We start from the raw sequence: 15322 nt of genomic DNA, 5'->3' as shown, positions 1-15322 counted from the left end.
ACCGCAGAGAACAATTTCAATGACATGTTATTAGCATTATATATGAATAAAATGAAATAATGAATGCGAAGGCACTTTGAAAGATACAAAAGTATGCCATGCAAATGTAAATGAACATAACATTTGGCTTGACTTCAAGTGGAAATCAAGAACTGTGAAAATAATGGCTTGTTAAGATTTACCAAATGCCTAGGGTTAAATATCTGTGGGGAGAGCATGGAGACACATAACTAACATCATTTCTTAAACTACTTGAATACTCTTTACGTTATTTACTTATTGTGTTCTGACTACTGTTGTGACTCTTAACACATCTTAGTAACAGAGCAATGGAAGAGTGCATTTTTACAGTAACCCAGAGATTACAGTGAATATCAGAGACATAAATCAGCACAAAGTCTTAAAAGTGGTTTGACAGGACAGAGCCAGTGTAATGTGGCTTTTCTATTAGCTTGGCTATAAAGTTGGCTATTAACTTAGCACTTAATTGGATCCTCCTGCAGGGAAACCATAAGAGCATTCAGTCCTGCAGGCTAAAGAACATGGTGTACCTGCTGAATAGTGTTTAAGGTACTTTAAAAGTCTAGTTATAATTGAGTAATGACTAAACACAACTCTATTATATCAGACTTTTAGAGGTGGTAGGTATACTGTCTACCTACATAAAATTGTGTCTGAACATCTGAGTCTGAATCCATTTACAAACTGTGTACAGCCTTTGATCATATATTTTAGCCTTTATGAGGCTGTTTCTTCATCTGTATACTAAAAGTGACATTATCTGTTCTTCTTACTTCAAAGAATTATATGTGAAGTCAGATCATACACAGGAAAGAGCTTTAGAGACATAAACACCACAAAAACATTAATTATAATTACCAAATGTAACTATCATATTTTACAAATGAGGAAACCGAAGCCCAAAACAGCTGAATGATTTGGTTAAGGAGCTATTGTGGCTGAGTTAGATCTAGAACACAGATTTTCAAGGCCTCTTTTCTTTTCAATATATCAATCAGTACTGGTTTTTGACATTTTATATATACTAAGGTCTCCATCCATGACTCATTTACATACAATTTATTACCCAGCCATAAAAAGTCATTAAAATTTAACTTTAAGTTTGTTAGAAGCTAGATTTAATTACTATGTATGTGTATTTTTGCATTACTGAACTTCCAACTATAGCTGGGCTAGTCCCTGAAGGAAAAAGTTTTTTGTTTTTATTTTGCATGTCAGTGCTTGGTTAAAATGTCTGTTTTTATAGGAGAGTCACATGAGATACTCTAAACCCTAAATCTAATTACTGGGAAGAATCTAAAAAACAAATCCAAACCTTGTATGAAAGCCAAACCTTCATTGTATTTTCCAGTCTTCCTAAAATAATATTTTTCATCTTCATCTTAGCATATATTTTAAACCTTTAATTTTACTATTCACATAAAAAGGACCAATTGTAGCCTCAAAGATATTTTATTCTAATATGATTTTCATCCTAATAAATGTATCAATCGTGTGTGAAAATAGCATTATATCTGAAGATACTTCCTTTTAAATAAAGCTATTTTGAGTTTTTTCTTATAATTTGTGATGGATTAGGACTAAATAATGTCTAAAGTTTGCCTCTAACTCTAAGCTCCTATGAAATAAAACAGAATTATAGGAGGAAACTGGATCAATATTTATTTCTCCAGCTACAGTTGCATGGAGATTTTAGACTAGTTTCATTTTCACAGAAAAAAAAATACACAAGGACATGTTCATCCTTGAGGCCTTATTAAGGAATGCTTTTCAAAGCTTTGTGAGGCAAGGCACAGTGGCTCACACCTGTAATCCCAGCACTTTGGGAGGCTCAGTCGGGTGGATCACCTGAGGTCAGGAGTCCGAGACCAGCCTGGGCAACATGGTGAAACCCTGTCTCTACTAAAAATACAAAAATTAGCTGGGAAAGTGGTGGTATGCACCTGTAATCCCAGCTACTCGGGAGGCTGAGGCAGGAAAATCTCTTGAACTCAGGAGGCAGAGGTTGCAGTGAGCCGAGATCGTGCCACTAATCTAACCTGGGCGAAAGAGCAGGACTCTGGCTAAGAAAAAAAAAAAAAAAAAAAGGCTTTGTAAGTGTATGGTAGTTTAATTATACAGTGTTCCACCGTGGAGAACACATGGATTTTGTATCTGAAGATTTGGCTCATGTACTGGCTGATCTTAAGACTCTCTAACTCTCAATTTTCTAATCTTTTAAATGGGGTTTTTTCAACCAGATGCCCAAACTTAACCTATAAGATTTATTTTTTTAAAGGAGGGGGGAGGGCAGGGTACTGAAATAATATAGAAAAGCTATTATTTTAAAGCTAGAATTTTTCAGTCTAGAGAAAGGTAAAAACTTGACTATTCGTTGTATTCACCCTTCGTTCTGGAAAAATTACCCAACTGGGCCCTTTACAAAAAGTAAAACTTGTAGCTAATCTGTATCATTAAGAGCACTTTGAGAAAACCTAACTGCAGATATTTCCAGCAGAGAAGCTAACTAGGTATTCTGGTTAGTAAAGCAATTATTGTGAGTTTCTGAGCTTGTACTTCGTCTCTGCCTGCTTTGTTGCTTTTGAGGTTGAGGCAGTGTCTCTTTTCTTTCCATATGAATCTAAATGGATTGGGCAGCCTTCTTGCTTGTTCCTGGGAAAATATGTATTCTTGCCTGAGAAGGTGCTGTCCAGAAATCTGAAGTTGAGGCCCAGGAGATGGCAGGGTGTTCCTTACTTGACACAGAATGCCACATCACCAGCCCATCCCTGAGCTGTGCTGTTTGCCTTATTTCTCCAAGAATATATGAGCTTCAGCCCCTTCCTCTGTTTTCCAGAAGTGCCAAAACAAAAACGTCAACCAAGCTAACAGCTGAAACATCTCTATGCTAGCAATTTTCCCACAAAGTGGTTGAGATGAGATCTTGAACTATTTTAACGCAAGCAAAATTACTGTGTCCAAACTTCTAAATCACTTTAAACATTCTATTCAAAGTTTTTCAACCCAATGGTTTTTCTTTATTCTGACTAATTTTGTGAAAGGGGGGAATGGATATTTTATCATAAGAGAGTGAGTAGGCATTCAAGAAGTGCTTGTGGAATAAGGAGGAATTATTGAGTCCTTCCAGAAGTGAGTTAAGGGAGAGGTGGCACTGTGTAGCACAGATCTACTGACAAGAACTCCTCAACAGGGTTTGATGATTCTGATAGCCATCTCCATTTGGGTTATGTTTAAGGGATGTTCTCCTGGAATCTGCCTGACACCATTTTTTTTTTCTTGTCTTAGTTCAGTCTACTATACCAGAATAGCATAGACTAGGTGGCTTAAACAACAAACATTTATTTCTTGCAGATCTAGAGGCTAGGAAGTCTAAGATGAAAGTGCTGGAAGATATGATGTCTGTTGAGGGCCTGCTTCCCGGTTCATAGATGGCCATCTTCCATACATGGCAGAAAGAGGGCTAGTGAATTCACTGAAGTCTCTTTTATAAGGGCACTAATCCCATTCCTGAAGGCTTCACCTTCATGACCTAATCACTTCCGAAGGTCTCACTTCTTAATACCATCATATTGGGGGTTAGGATTTCAACATATGAATTTGTAAGGCACACAGACATTCAGTCCATACATGTCTAGTCCCTTTCTCCTGGGCTCAGTATGTATTAAAGGAGCAGAATCTTACTCCTTCCCCCTTGGAAGGTATGCTTCAGTGGAAAGGCAAAGATTGCAGTATTTTAGACAGCTCCAGCTATTGTGTCCATAAGAGGGAAGCCTGTCGGCATGGGCAATTTAAATTAATTTCAGTCTTTTTGTGGACTTGTTATGTTTACAAAAAGTAAACTTATCTAATTAAATTAAATTAAATTAAAGATATGCATTCATTTAACAAAATGTATTGAAGGCCTGTCTTAGACAGTATTCCAGGCACTCGAGATACAGTAATGAATAAGACAAAGTCTCTGCCTTCCCAGAGTTTGTGTTCCAGAGGGGACAGGGAGACAATAACAAATAGGTAGATACACAGTAAGCCAGGTGGTAAATACAACAAAAGAAAAATACAACAAGTTAAGGAGGATATGGAGTGTCATTATATATGCGGGAAGGAGTGTAATATATTGATTTCTGTTTCAGGTATCCATTGCCACACAACAAAACACCCTGAATCCTATTGGTCAAAAAATATTAGCTGGGTGTAGTGGCATGCACTAATAGTCTCAGCTAGTCAGGAGGCTGAGGCAGGAAGATTGCTTGAACTCAGAGTTTGAGTTTACAGTGAACTATGACTGTGCCACTGCACTCCAGCCTGGGTGACAGAGTGAGACCCTGTCTCTAAAATTAAAAAAAAAAAAAAAAAAAAAAAATTAAGAAAAAAAATGTCGGATCTTGTAGGTTCCCTGAGGTCTTTAAGCAGTTGCGGTCATATGGCAAATGGGGTCAGAGTTATCTGAGTAATTAAATGGGCTGGACATACCAAACGGCTTTTTCATTCACATGGCTGGCCCCTCAGATGGGAAGGTTGGAACAACCAGGGTCTGGCCAGGCATTACTCTGTCTGCACATGACCTTTCTATGTGGCTGTCTTGGGCTTTCTCACAGCATGGGGGAATTGAGTAGTCAGGCTTCTCCCATGCTGGTGGCTTCTCCTGAAGCAAGTATTCCAAAAAATCCAGGCAAAAACTGCAAGGCTTCTTAGATGTAGACTTGGAAGTCAGGCAAGCATCACTGCCACCACATTCTGTTGGTCAAAACAAGTCACAGGGACCACTGGATTCAAGGGGAGAGGACTCTGTGAGGCTGAGAATATTGGAAGATGTGGCTCATTTGGGGGCCATTTTTGGACACTAGCTACCACAGTTATTAAAGGGATGGCCTCACTGATAAAGCGATAGTTGAGTGGAGATAGAAGGGAAGCGAGGGAGAAGCCATGTGGGTATCTAGAAGAGATCTCCTAGCAGGGTGAACAGCAAACACAATGTCCTGAGGCAGAAGTAGTCATAATATGTTTATGAAAACAAGGAAACCAGTGTGAACAGAGTGAGATTGGTGGAGAGAAGTAGAAGTAATTCAGGTAGCGAAGGAGGGGTTAGATGATATATAGCCTTATAAGCTTTTTAAGGACTTTAAATCTTATTTGGAGTGATATGAGAAGCCAATCCATGATATTGAGCAGAAGGACGATACGACCTGACTTCTGTCTTTCTTTTTTAGGCTAGTCGTGTGAAGCCGTGGGAGTGGGGAAGGCTGACTTCCATCTTAACGGCTTACTCTGGAACATAATGTTGAGTGAAGGCTGTCAGGAGACAAAAAGGTAGGAAACAAGTTACTGCCATCATCCAGGCCAATAGAAAATGAAGCTTGGAGCAGGGTAGTAACAGCAATAGAAAATATATTCTAATATATTTTAAAGGTAGAGACCTCAAGATTTTCTGATGTTCTATGACAGAAAGAGAATTAAAGATGGCACCAAGGTTTTTTTGCCAGGGCAATTAGAATAATGGAGTTGCCATTTATTAAGCTGGGGAAGACTACATGAGCTACAGTTAGCAGAGAGATGGTCTTCAGGAATTTGGTTTTGTATGTGTTAAGTTTCAGATGCCTATTAGATGTCCAAGTCAAAATGAAAATAAATACAAAGTTTATCAGGTCATGTTCATGCTCTGATTTTATATAATTGCATGTATTAACACAAATTGTTGCACTTAACGAAGAAAATAAAATATTTGGGTAGCACACAGCATTCTAAGAAAGCTGGAGACCCCTACTGAAGGTCTGCAGTGAACTCTAAGCTCTCATTTTGACATAAATGAATAGGCAGTAGTGTCGTGAAAAGAACATAGGCTTTGAACTCAGGTAGACTTGGGTCCAGATGCAGGCTCTACCCTTTATTAGCAGTGAGGCTTCTGCATATTATGTAATCTAAGCCTCAGTTTTCTCATTTATAAAATGAGAATAATGACACCTTGGAATGCAGTTGTTAGAATTAGGTGAGTGAATGTGTGTAAGGCACCTGGCACACAACAGATACTTGGTAAATGGTAGCCATTATGAATGTGCCCACTGCTTTTTTTTCCTAAGTTCTTGCATGGCCTCTTCCTCTGGCAGACATCAGGGGAGGTGGCAGAAAGCAGGGCAGGACTCAGTGAGGGACAGTCCTACCGAAGTGCTGACCTGTGTGGTCCCACCTTACTCCTGGACATGCACCTGCAAACTCTGGGCAGGTCTCTGGGTGACAGTTCGATGGGGTAACAGCAGTGAGAAGCAAAAGCAGTCTGTACAGCTAGCATCTTCCCAGACTGTCCCAGTGAGACTTGTGAACTGTAGTTCAGCAGAAGTGTGGGCGACAGACACATGCTCAGGTCCCTGGGTTAAACAAGCTTGCATTCACTTATTGACGTTTCAAGCAATAGAGGCACAGCAACATGAGGCAGAGGGACACTGCTGCCAGGGAACATGCCTAGGACAGTACTATCTTGTTGTTTTAACCTTCAGTAAATATGCTGCCCTTGAAGTAAATGACAACTAGAGTAGGAGCATGTAGCCAGTGCTGGGTGCCATCTTCCAAGGTCTAAACTGATACAAGTCCTGTAGGAATTGGGGTAATATGAGTACATAGAAATGTTTAAGAAAACAGTTAAGCAAGGTGATCCACTGATCATAAAAGGGGGGAACAGGTTTGACGAGCCATCTAGGGGCGTGAGCAATGTGACAGAACAGCCAGGCAGTGTGGCCAGGCATAGTAGCTCACACCTGTAATCCCAGCACTTTGGGAGGTCGAGGCGGGTGAATCACCTGAGGTCAGAAGTTGGAGACCAGCCTGACCAACATGGCAAAACTCCATCTTTACTAAAAATAGAAAAATTAGCCAGGCATGGTGGCAAGTGCCAGTAATCCCAGCTACTCAGGAGGCTGAGACAGGAGAATCACTTGAACCCGGGAAGAGGAGGTAGCAGTGTGCCAAGAGAGATCATGCCAGGGCACTCCAGCCTGGGCAACAGAGCGAGACTCTGCCTCAAAAAAAAAAAAAAAAAAAAAAAAGAACAGCCAGGCAGCATGGAGGGCAACAGGATGCCCATAATCGTGAATGATTGTGAACTTAAAGTGAGTCTAGTCAGCATGGTTGCATGTTTTCCCCCAACACTTTTAAGCATGAACTAGGCAGAGAGTTGGTTTTAACCATATCTAAGATACTGCCAGGTACATACTGTACTTTGAAAGGAGAGAGAGGCAAATAAGTTGGTGCATGCAAAGACTGCAAATGGAAGCTGGCTAAGAAGGGGCATTGAGGACACAGTGGCCATGAGAGGCAGTGGAAGGTGTCAGGGTCAATGGACTCTGGGTCCCCATGAAATTGAGGAAATTATTTGAGCAAATCTTGGCATTACAGTTCTTTTTTTTAGATGGAGTCTTGCTCTGTTACCAAGCTGGAGTGCAGTGGTGTGATCTCAGCTCACTGCAACCTCCGCCTCCCGGGTTCAAGTGATTCTTCTGCCTCAGCCTCCCGAGTAGCTGGGACTACAGGTGCACGCCACCAGCCCCAGCTAATTTTTGTGTTTTTAGTAGAGACAGGGTTTCACCATGTTGGCCAGGATGGTCTCGATCTCTTGACCTCGTGATCCTCCTGCCTCGGACTCCCAAAGTGCTGGGACTACGGTTCTTTTTTTAAAAGGTGTTTAAGAATGGGACATTTCCTTGCCATCTTCCCACTTCACCTTTTTTATTCTCACCTTTTTTCTTCACCTTTGCACAGTTTAAATACTAAGTTTATGAGGTAGAGTGTTGCTAGCTGCTTTGCTTCTATTGGGGTTTGGGGAGCAGGGGATGGGACATCGCTCAGAGTGCAAACTCTTATAATTCTCACAAATAAAGAGTTAAATGGTGTTATTTGGAAGTCCTTTAATATTATCCAGATTTGGCTTAGAGATAGGATTATGCTGCTGAACTTTATTTTTCTTCTTAATTTACAAAGAGTTCTCTTAACTCAGACATTCCAGTGCTTTGTTGGAATTTTCTATGTAATGCAGCCTATTACAGAGCAATTTTGAGGGGAGTTGTAACTTGACCTCTAACGTGAGGCAGGATCCTAATAAAAGAGAAGTCTCCTGACCAGAGCTTCTTGCTCAAGTTTCTAACAAGAATGTCTTCTCTCCAGAATGGCTGCAGGAGATCAAATGACAGAGGCAGTTTTATCAGTTTGTTGTGCTGGTCTTTCACCTGCCTGAAAACTATCTTTAAATGATTGCTTTCCAAATGCAATGACACAGCAGTCTGTTTTCTAGAGACCTGAAGTTCAAATAAGCTTCTTGTGTGGAATGTTTGCCCTGGTGATTTTGGAGGTGATTTAAGGTAGAAAGAGCAGTTCTCAAAGACACAGAAAGAGCCAAAAATAATAGAATCTGTAAGATTTTGAAACTGAAAAAAGTGAAAATGACCCACTAAGTCCACCACCCCTGCCTTGAATAGTCTCCATGTTCATCTTCCCACTTCTACACAGGATTGCAGAGAAGCTGTTCTAAAAGAGAGCTTTCTACCCATTTAGAAATTAGGTCCAAGGCTCTGTCAATGTCTCAAGAATTTTCTAAAGTTATATTTATCTTTATGCAGATTTACTCCTCCACACTTGTACTCATTCCTTCATTGGCTACAAAGGGATATTCCCAGTTTGGAAAGTAATTCATTTATTGTTGCTACAACAAACAAAACTTACCACAAGAAAAATTAATCATGATAAACTAGGGCGTAAGTCTGGATTTTTTGGTTTTTTTGAACCTATGGAAAACATAGCCTTGTGAAAGGTGACTTGAATTCTCCCCGAGTTCAACTCCATTTTCCTGGCATTGTGGGATGGTGGGAAAAGAAAGAGACCTGAAGTCAGAAGCCTCAAATCCTAACTCTGCTTTTATAAGCTGCATCATCACAGTTTATATTATTCTTAATTTATAGCTCCAGTCTCTTCATCTGCAAAATGTTAAGAAGCATGCCTATATTTGTTACCAGATAATCAGGTAACTTATGAAAACTGCTTTGTAGACAGTAAAACATTGTGAAAAGTGTGTTTATTTGTAGAGTTTACTGCAAGATGCCTCATGTTAACTTGCTTGGGATCCTCCCTGAGCCCCTCTCCATCTTCCCTCCACTCTTTCTTTCCCCAGCTTTCTCTCTCCTTTCACTGGTGTTCAACTTTCCTCCATGGAATGTTACTGTAGCAGAGTTCCCAGAAATGACACAAAAACTAAGAACACAGCCAAAGAAGAAAGTAGTAACAGTGTACAGGGACCTTCCTTCTGCAAAACACATTTCTTAGAGGGTGCTATAAGGCTGGGCAAAGAGAGAACAAGAGGAAAAAGCATATTGGAGAAGCCAGTGACAAGAAAGCAGGAGATGGGGAGAAGGAAGAGTAAAGGAGCCAGGAAAGAGTCAGCTAGAAAGGGAGAGAACGCATATCACTCCCAAGTGTTTGAGCCCGGTCAGGAAAGGAGGCTAGAGGGTTCATAATGCCAATAAATCATAAAAGTATATAAAAGGGAGTTTGTACAGAAAAGAGCAAAGTAAGCACAACAGAACAAAATTCTCTTCCAGGAGGGAGTATCAGGTAGCATTGCACGTAGGCACTGTGATAAACTAAAATTACGATGCAGTATAAACTGACAGGAAGAGTTTAATAAGAGTATGTGATTCCTACAGCCAATTACTAGAAAGAAAATGTAATCACTGTTTTATTTGTATTGCAGGTAAAATTATACTGTGACCAGTAAAATATAGAAAAGATTTGCTTAAAATGCAAATGCCCTGTGCACATGAGGGAACATGTGTAGGAGGTTAATTTAGAGCAACACCCATTCCCATCCACATGCTTGCCGCCTCCGTGGAATAAAGTGGCACTCTGCAGAAGCTCAGAGTGGGTTTTTGGTAGACACCAGGTGTGGAAATTGAAAGGATGAAGGGGCTGGAGGAGGAATCACCACCAAGACTTGGGCTGGGATTCACAGAGGGAAAAGTGGCCTACATGGAACAGTAATCCTGTTAAGGACAAGACTCTGTAGTGGAATTTCTTGAGTAGGGTAATTAACTGCTAATACCTAGTCTACTTTGTAATTAAAGAGAGCCACATAAGCCCATTTGCAGACGTAGGCTCCTGTGTAAAGATTACCAACCAATCCTCAACCTTTTGACACACACATATAAGATGTCTTTCATTGAGCCTGGATAAGGGCAGTAGCAGACCATATTACATCCTGGATTTTTCACTCTCGCAAGACTGTTTCAGAATCTAACATTGGGGTAGAAACCAGCATAGTGAGCTAAAGTTGGGAGCTAAATATTCTACGTCTTCAAGCTCCTCAGATAAAACCATAGAGAAGGTAAACTATTTCTGTTTTCATATTCTTTTTTTTTTTTTTTTTTTTTTTTGAGACGGAGTCTCGCTCTGTCTCCCAGGCTGGAGTGCAGTGGCCGGATCTCAGCTCACTGCAAGCTCCGCCTCCTGGGTTTACGCCATTCTCCTGCCTCAGCCTCCCGAGTAGCTGGGACTACAGACGCTCGCCACCTCGCCCGGCTATTTTTTTGTATTTTTTTACTAGAGACGGGGTTTCACCGGGTTAGCCAGGATGGTCTCGATCTCCTGACCTCGTGATCCGCGCGTCTCGGCCTCCCAAAGTACTGGGATTACAGGCTTGAGCCACCGCGCCCGGCCTCTGTTTTCATATTCTAAAAGTATTCCATGACTCTGTTTTCTTGAGTGTTCCTTCTCTTTCGTATCACATCCATCAGGCAAACCTAATCTCTGTTACCCCACTGTGAGCACCAGGAAGGGTCTTTCCATAAGATTCACCAAGTTGGTTTCACTTCTGCTTTGGCTGCTCTGAAATCAACCACTTTATGCAAAATTGAATGTAGGTGCCTTATCTAAAGGTTAGGCAAGGTGCTAGTGAAGAGAGGCCCTCTTCTGTTAGCTAGGGAAGACTGGACTTCCTCTCCCAAATAGTTCAGGTAAAACCCTTGCTGCCAGGCCTCCAGGCAGCTTTCACAGCCATCAGTTCTCTGCTTATGCTCAATGGCCAACAGAGAGAAAAAACAAACAAACAAAAATGCCAGGCCATCCCATGGGCCTCAAAACTAGGACTTGATGACTTCTGAGGTCTAACCTCACTTGCAGGTTCTGAATCCTAAGGCGGTAGCTTCTACCTTCATGTTCATCTGAACAAGTTAAGCAACATTTATGTTGCCAGTCTCTGAAGTCATTGTGTAAGGGAAAGCACGCAGAGAGAATGAAAACCTTTTGCCCTGAGGGAAAAACTCTTCAACTTCCACTTTGAATACACCCAATGAGACTGAGCAAAAAACATCTTTCGTAACTACTTGCTGGGTGTTATAACAGAGATAAGGAATAGATTATTTGTCTAAATCAGGACTGTTCTGGTTTTAAAACAAGAAAGCAGGGCGGGAACGGTGGCTCACACCTGTAATCCCAGCACTTAGGGAGGCTGAGGCAGGCGGATCACCTGAGGTCAGGAGTTCCAGACCAGCCTGGCCAACATGGTAAAACCCCAACTCTACTAAAAATACAAAAAAATTAGCTGGGCATGGTGGCGCCCGCCTGTAGTCCCAGCTGCTCGGGAGGCTGAGGCACGAGAATTGCTTGAACCTGGGAGGCAGAAGTTGCAGTGAGCCAAGATGGCACTATTGCACTGCAGCCTGGGCGACAGAGTGAGACTCTGTCTGGAAAAAAAAAAAAAAAAACAAATGGAGGAGAGCCAGTCCTGCACTTACAAACACTCAACTTTGGAAAAACTGGTACACAGTGCCTTTTATGTTGTAGGGCAAAAGGGGTTTCTCTATCTGCTTGTGTGGGAAAATTCCAAATACATTTTATGCACATATCAATTACAAAATACAATACCCTAAAAACAGTCCATCATATTTCTCTTTTTGTCTTGGTTGTCCAAATAGGTAGTGAGGTTGCTGGGCATGGTGGTGCATGTCTGTAGCCCCAACTACTAGGGAGGATGAGGTGGGAGGATCACTTGAGCCCAGGAGTTCAAATCCAGCCTGACCAATATAGCTAGACCCCCTAAAAAAAGGGGGGAAAAACCCAACATATTAGTAAATGGATCTGTTTACCTACAACAGTTGTGAAAATTCTTTGGTTAAAACTGTAACCAAGAAAACCAGATTTTGACGAGATTTTTTTTAAAAGGTAGCTAGGTTTTAGTCTCACTTTTAGTAGCTGCCCATAGTGTAAATATACTCCTAACATATTCATGCTTCATTACTTGACTCTTGTCTTTTTGCTCTTGATTTAATAGGTTTAAAATTTTAAGTTTCTGTTTCTTTTACTGTATCTATCCCTCATCTAATTTGGAAGAATAAAGAGCATACAGAAGAAATGCATTATTTATTATTATTTTATTTATTTATTGAATTTATTTATTTTTAGATGGAGTCTCGCTCTGTCGCCCAGGCTGGAGTGCAATGGCGCAATCTTGGCTCACTGCAACCTCCATCTCCCGGGTTCAAGCAATTCTCCTGCCTCAGCCTCCTGACTAGCTGGGATTACAGGCACACACCACCACGCCCAGCTAATTTTTTGTATTTTTATTTGAGACGGGGTTTCACCATGTTGCTCAGGCTGGTCTTGAACACCAGACCTCAGGTGATCCACCTGCCTCTACCTCCCAAAGTGCTGGATTACAGGCATCAGCCACCGCACCCAGCCTATTTTATTGTTTTATTTTATCTTATTTTTTTTTTAGATATAGTCTTGCTGTTGCCCAGGCTGGACTGCAGTGAGTGGCACGATCTCAGCTCACTGCAACCTCTGCCTCCCAGATTTAAGTGTTTCTCCCGCTTCAGCCCCTCAAGTAGCTGGGATTACAGGCACCTGCCACCACAGCCGCCTAACTTTTGTGCTCAGCCTAAATGTGTTATTTAAAAATAACAATAATGAGGGCCAGGCACGGTGGCTCATGCCTGTAATCCCAGCACTTTGGGAGGCCAAGGCGGGTGAATCACCTGAGGTCAGGAGTTTGAGACCAACCTGACCAACATGGAGAAACCCCGTCTCTACTAAAAATACAAAATTAGCTGGGCGTGGTGGCACATGCCTGTAATCCTAGCTACTTGGGAGGCTGAGGCAGGATAATTGCTTGAACCCAGGAGGCGGAGGTTGTGGTGACCTGAGATCACGCCATTGCACTCCAGCCTGGGTAACAAGAGCGAAACTCTGTCGCAGAAAATAGATAGATAGATAGATAGATAGATAGATAGATAGATAGATAAATGGTTATGACTTCCAATCAATGAAAAGAATTTTTCTCTTTGCTATGAAGTTAATCTTTCTGTGTCCCCACCCCGTACCTCAGATTTATATGTTGAAGCCTAATCCCTGATGTAATGGTATCTAATCCCCCTCCCAGAGAGGCCTCTGGGAGATAATTAGGCCATGAAGGGGGAACCCTCATTAACAGAATTAATACCTTATAAGAAGAAACTCTATAGAGCTTGCTTCCTCTGTCTGTTTGCTTTTCACCGTGTGAGGGTACAATGAGAAGATGGCAATCTGCAAACTAAGAAGCAGACCCTCATCAGACACTGGCACCTTGATTTTGGACTTCCCAGCCTCCAGAACTGTGAGAAATAAACATTTGTTTTTTAAGCCACCTAGTCTGTGGTATATTTGTTACAGTAGCCCAAACTGACTAAGACAATCCTATTCCAAACATATACAAATAATAGAAAATATAACAACAAAAAATTAAATACATGAATGAATTCAAAATCAAGAAAGGTAAATCTCTAGATGCCAAAAGTGAAGCAGAAACTAAAAGCCATAAAAAGATGTAAGCGAATGAATGGCAAGGCAGCCAACCCGTGCCTTTGCATGAATCAAAACTAGACCTACTCCCTGAACAAATTCACCCTCATGGGTTCAGAAATTGGTGAGTGGAGTTCAAGCTTGATATTATCCCCATGCACGACCTTGCCCAGGTTTCTTTATGTGGGATATAACCTGCTTACCTGTACCCAGCATTCCTGATAAATGGGAGCAGAAGCTACATCACTCAAGACGGGTTTTGAAATTGGAAGTAGGCCTTTGGTGCTGAATGAGAAAGTTTAAATGCATATATGCAGAAAGGATACTAAATCTTAAGTCCATAAAAGACAGAGAACTGATTGTACACCCATGCTTATAGCAGCATTATTTGTAACAGCCAAAAGGTGGAAGTAGCCTAAATGTCCATAAATGAAGGCACAGATAAATAAAATGTGATGTATACATACAATGGAAAGCTTTTCAGTCATAAAAAGGAAGGAAATTCTGACATATGCTACAACATGGTTGAACCTTGAGGATATTATGCTAATTGAAATAAGCCAGTCACACACACACACACACACAAACACTATATGATTCCACTGCTATGAGATATTTACAGTAGTCAGATTCTTTGAGACAGAAGGTAGAACGGTAAATGCCAATGCCAATGGAGGAGGGAGAAATGGGGAGTTATTGTTTAATGGGGATGGTATTTCAGGTTGGGGAGATGAAAACTTTGGAGATAGATGGTGATGATGGTAGTGCAACAATGGGAATATACTTAATGCCACTGAACTTTACATTGAGAAAAAGGTGAAGATGGCAAATTTTATGTATTTTGCCACAGGTTTTTTTGTTTTGTTTTGTTTTTTCTGAGACGGAGTTTCGCTCTGTTGCCTAGGCTGGAGTGTAGTGGCGCGATCTCAGCTCACTGCAACTTCCGCCTCCCACGTTCAAGCAATTCTTCTGCCTCAGCCTCCCGAGTAGCTGGGACTACAGGCGTGAGCTACCACACCCGGCTGATTTTTTGTATTTTTAGTAGAGACGAGATTTCACCATATTGGCCAGGCTGGTCTGGAACTCCTGACCTCGTGATCTGCCTGCCTCTGCCTCCCAAAGTGCTGGGATTACAGGTGTGAGCCACTGCACCCTGCTGCCACAATTTTTAAAAATTAAAAAAATCATAAATAAATAAATAATTTTTAATTAGACCATAATTTTTGTAAAAGATAAGGATCTGGAACCAAAGTCCTCATATAATGACAGGAGACACAGAGGGTGCTCTTGAAGTAAACCAGGAGGTAAACTGTGGTCCTTAGCAAGGGAAGCAGCAAGGAATCCTGCTGAAAGCCTAGGGCCATGAATCAAATGAATCCAAAGAAATCAGAAACACAGACCTGTGTCACTATGGACAAAAGATCTGAATTCACACTACTTGCAAGGTGTAGGAACTCTAAGTAGAAAAACGCACATGAAAATAGATCCAAAT

The 15322-nt window shown here is 41.2% G+C and overlaps 1 long non-coding RNA gene across 2 annotated transcripts in view; it reads left to right on the top strand.

Moving 5' to 3' along the window:
- LOC106999181 (uncharacterized) overlaps positions 1 to 15322 on the top strand; it is a 65501-nt gene that overhangs the window by 31253 nt on the left and 18926 nt on the right. The window contains exons 2-3 of one of the 2 annotated variants that reach the window (XR_001445896.3): positions 5229 to 5328; positions 8961 to 9070. This is a non-coding gene — a long non-coding RNA (uncharacterized LOC106999181). Of the gene's footprint in view, positions 1 to 5228; positions 5329 to 8960; positions 9071 to 15322 lie in introns of those variants that run through there. The other variant, XR_003731239.2, reaches the window with a different exon arrangement.

Source organism: Macaca mulatta, chromosome 7, assembly GCF_049350105.2.
Source record: "Macaca mulatta isolate MMU2019108-1 chromosome 7, T2T-MMU8v2.0, whole genome shotgun sequence".
Taxonomy (NCBI): Eukaryota; Metazoa; Chordata; class Mammalia; order Primates; family Cercopithecidae; genus Macaca; species Macaca mulatta.
This window is presented reverse-complemented; position numbering and strand designations above follow the sequence as displayed.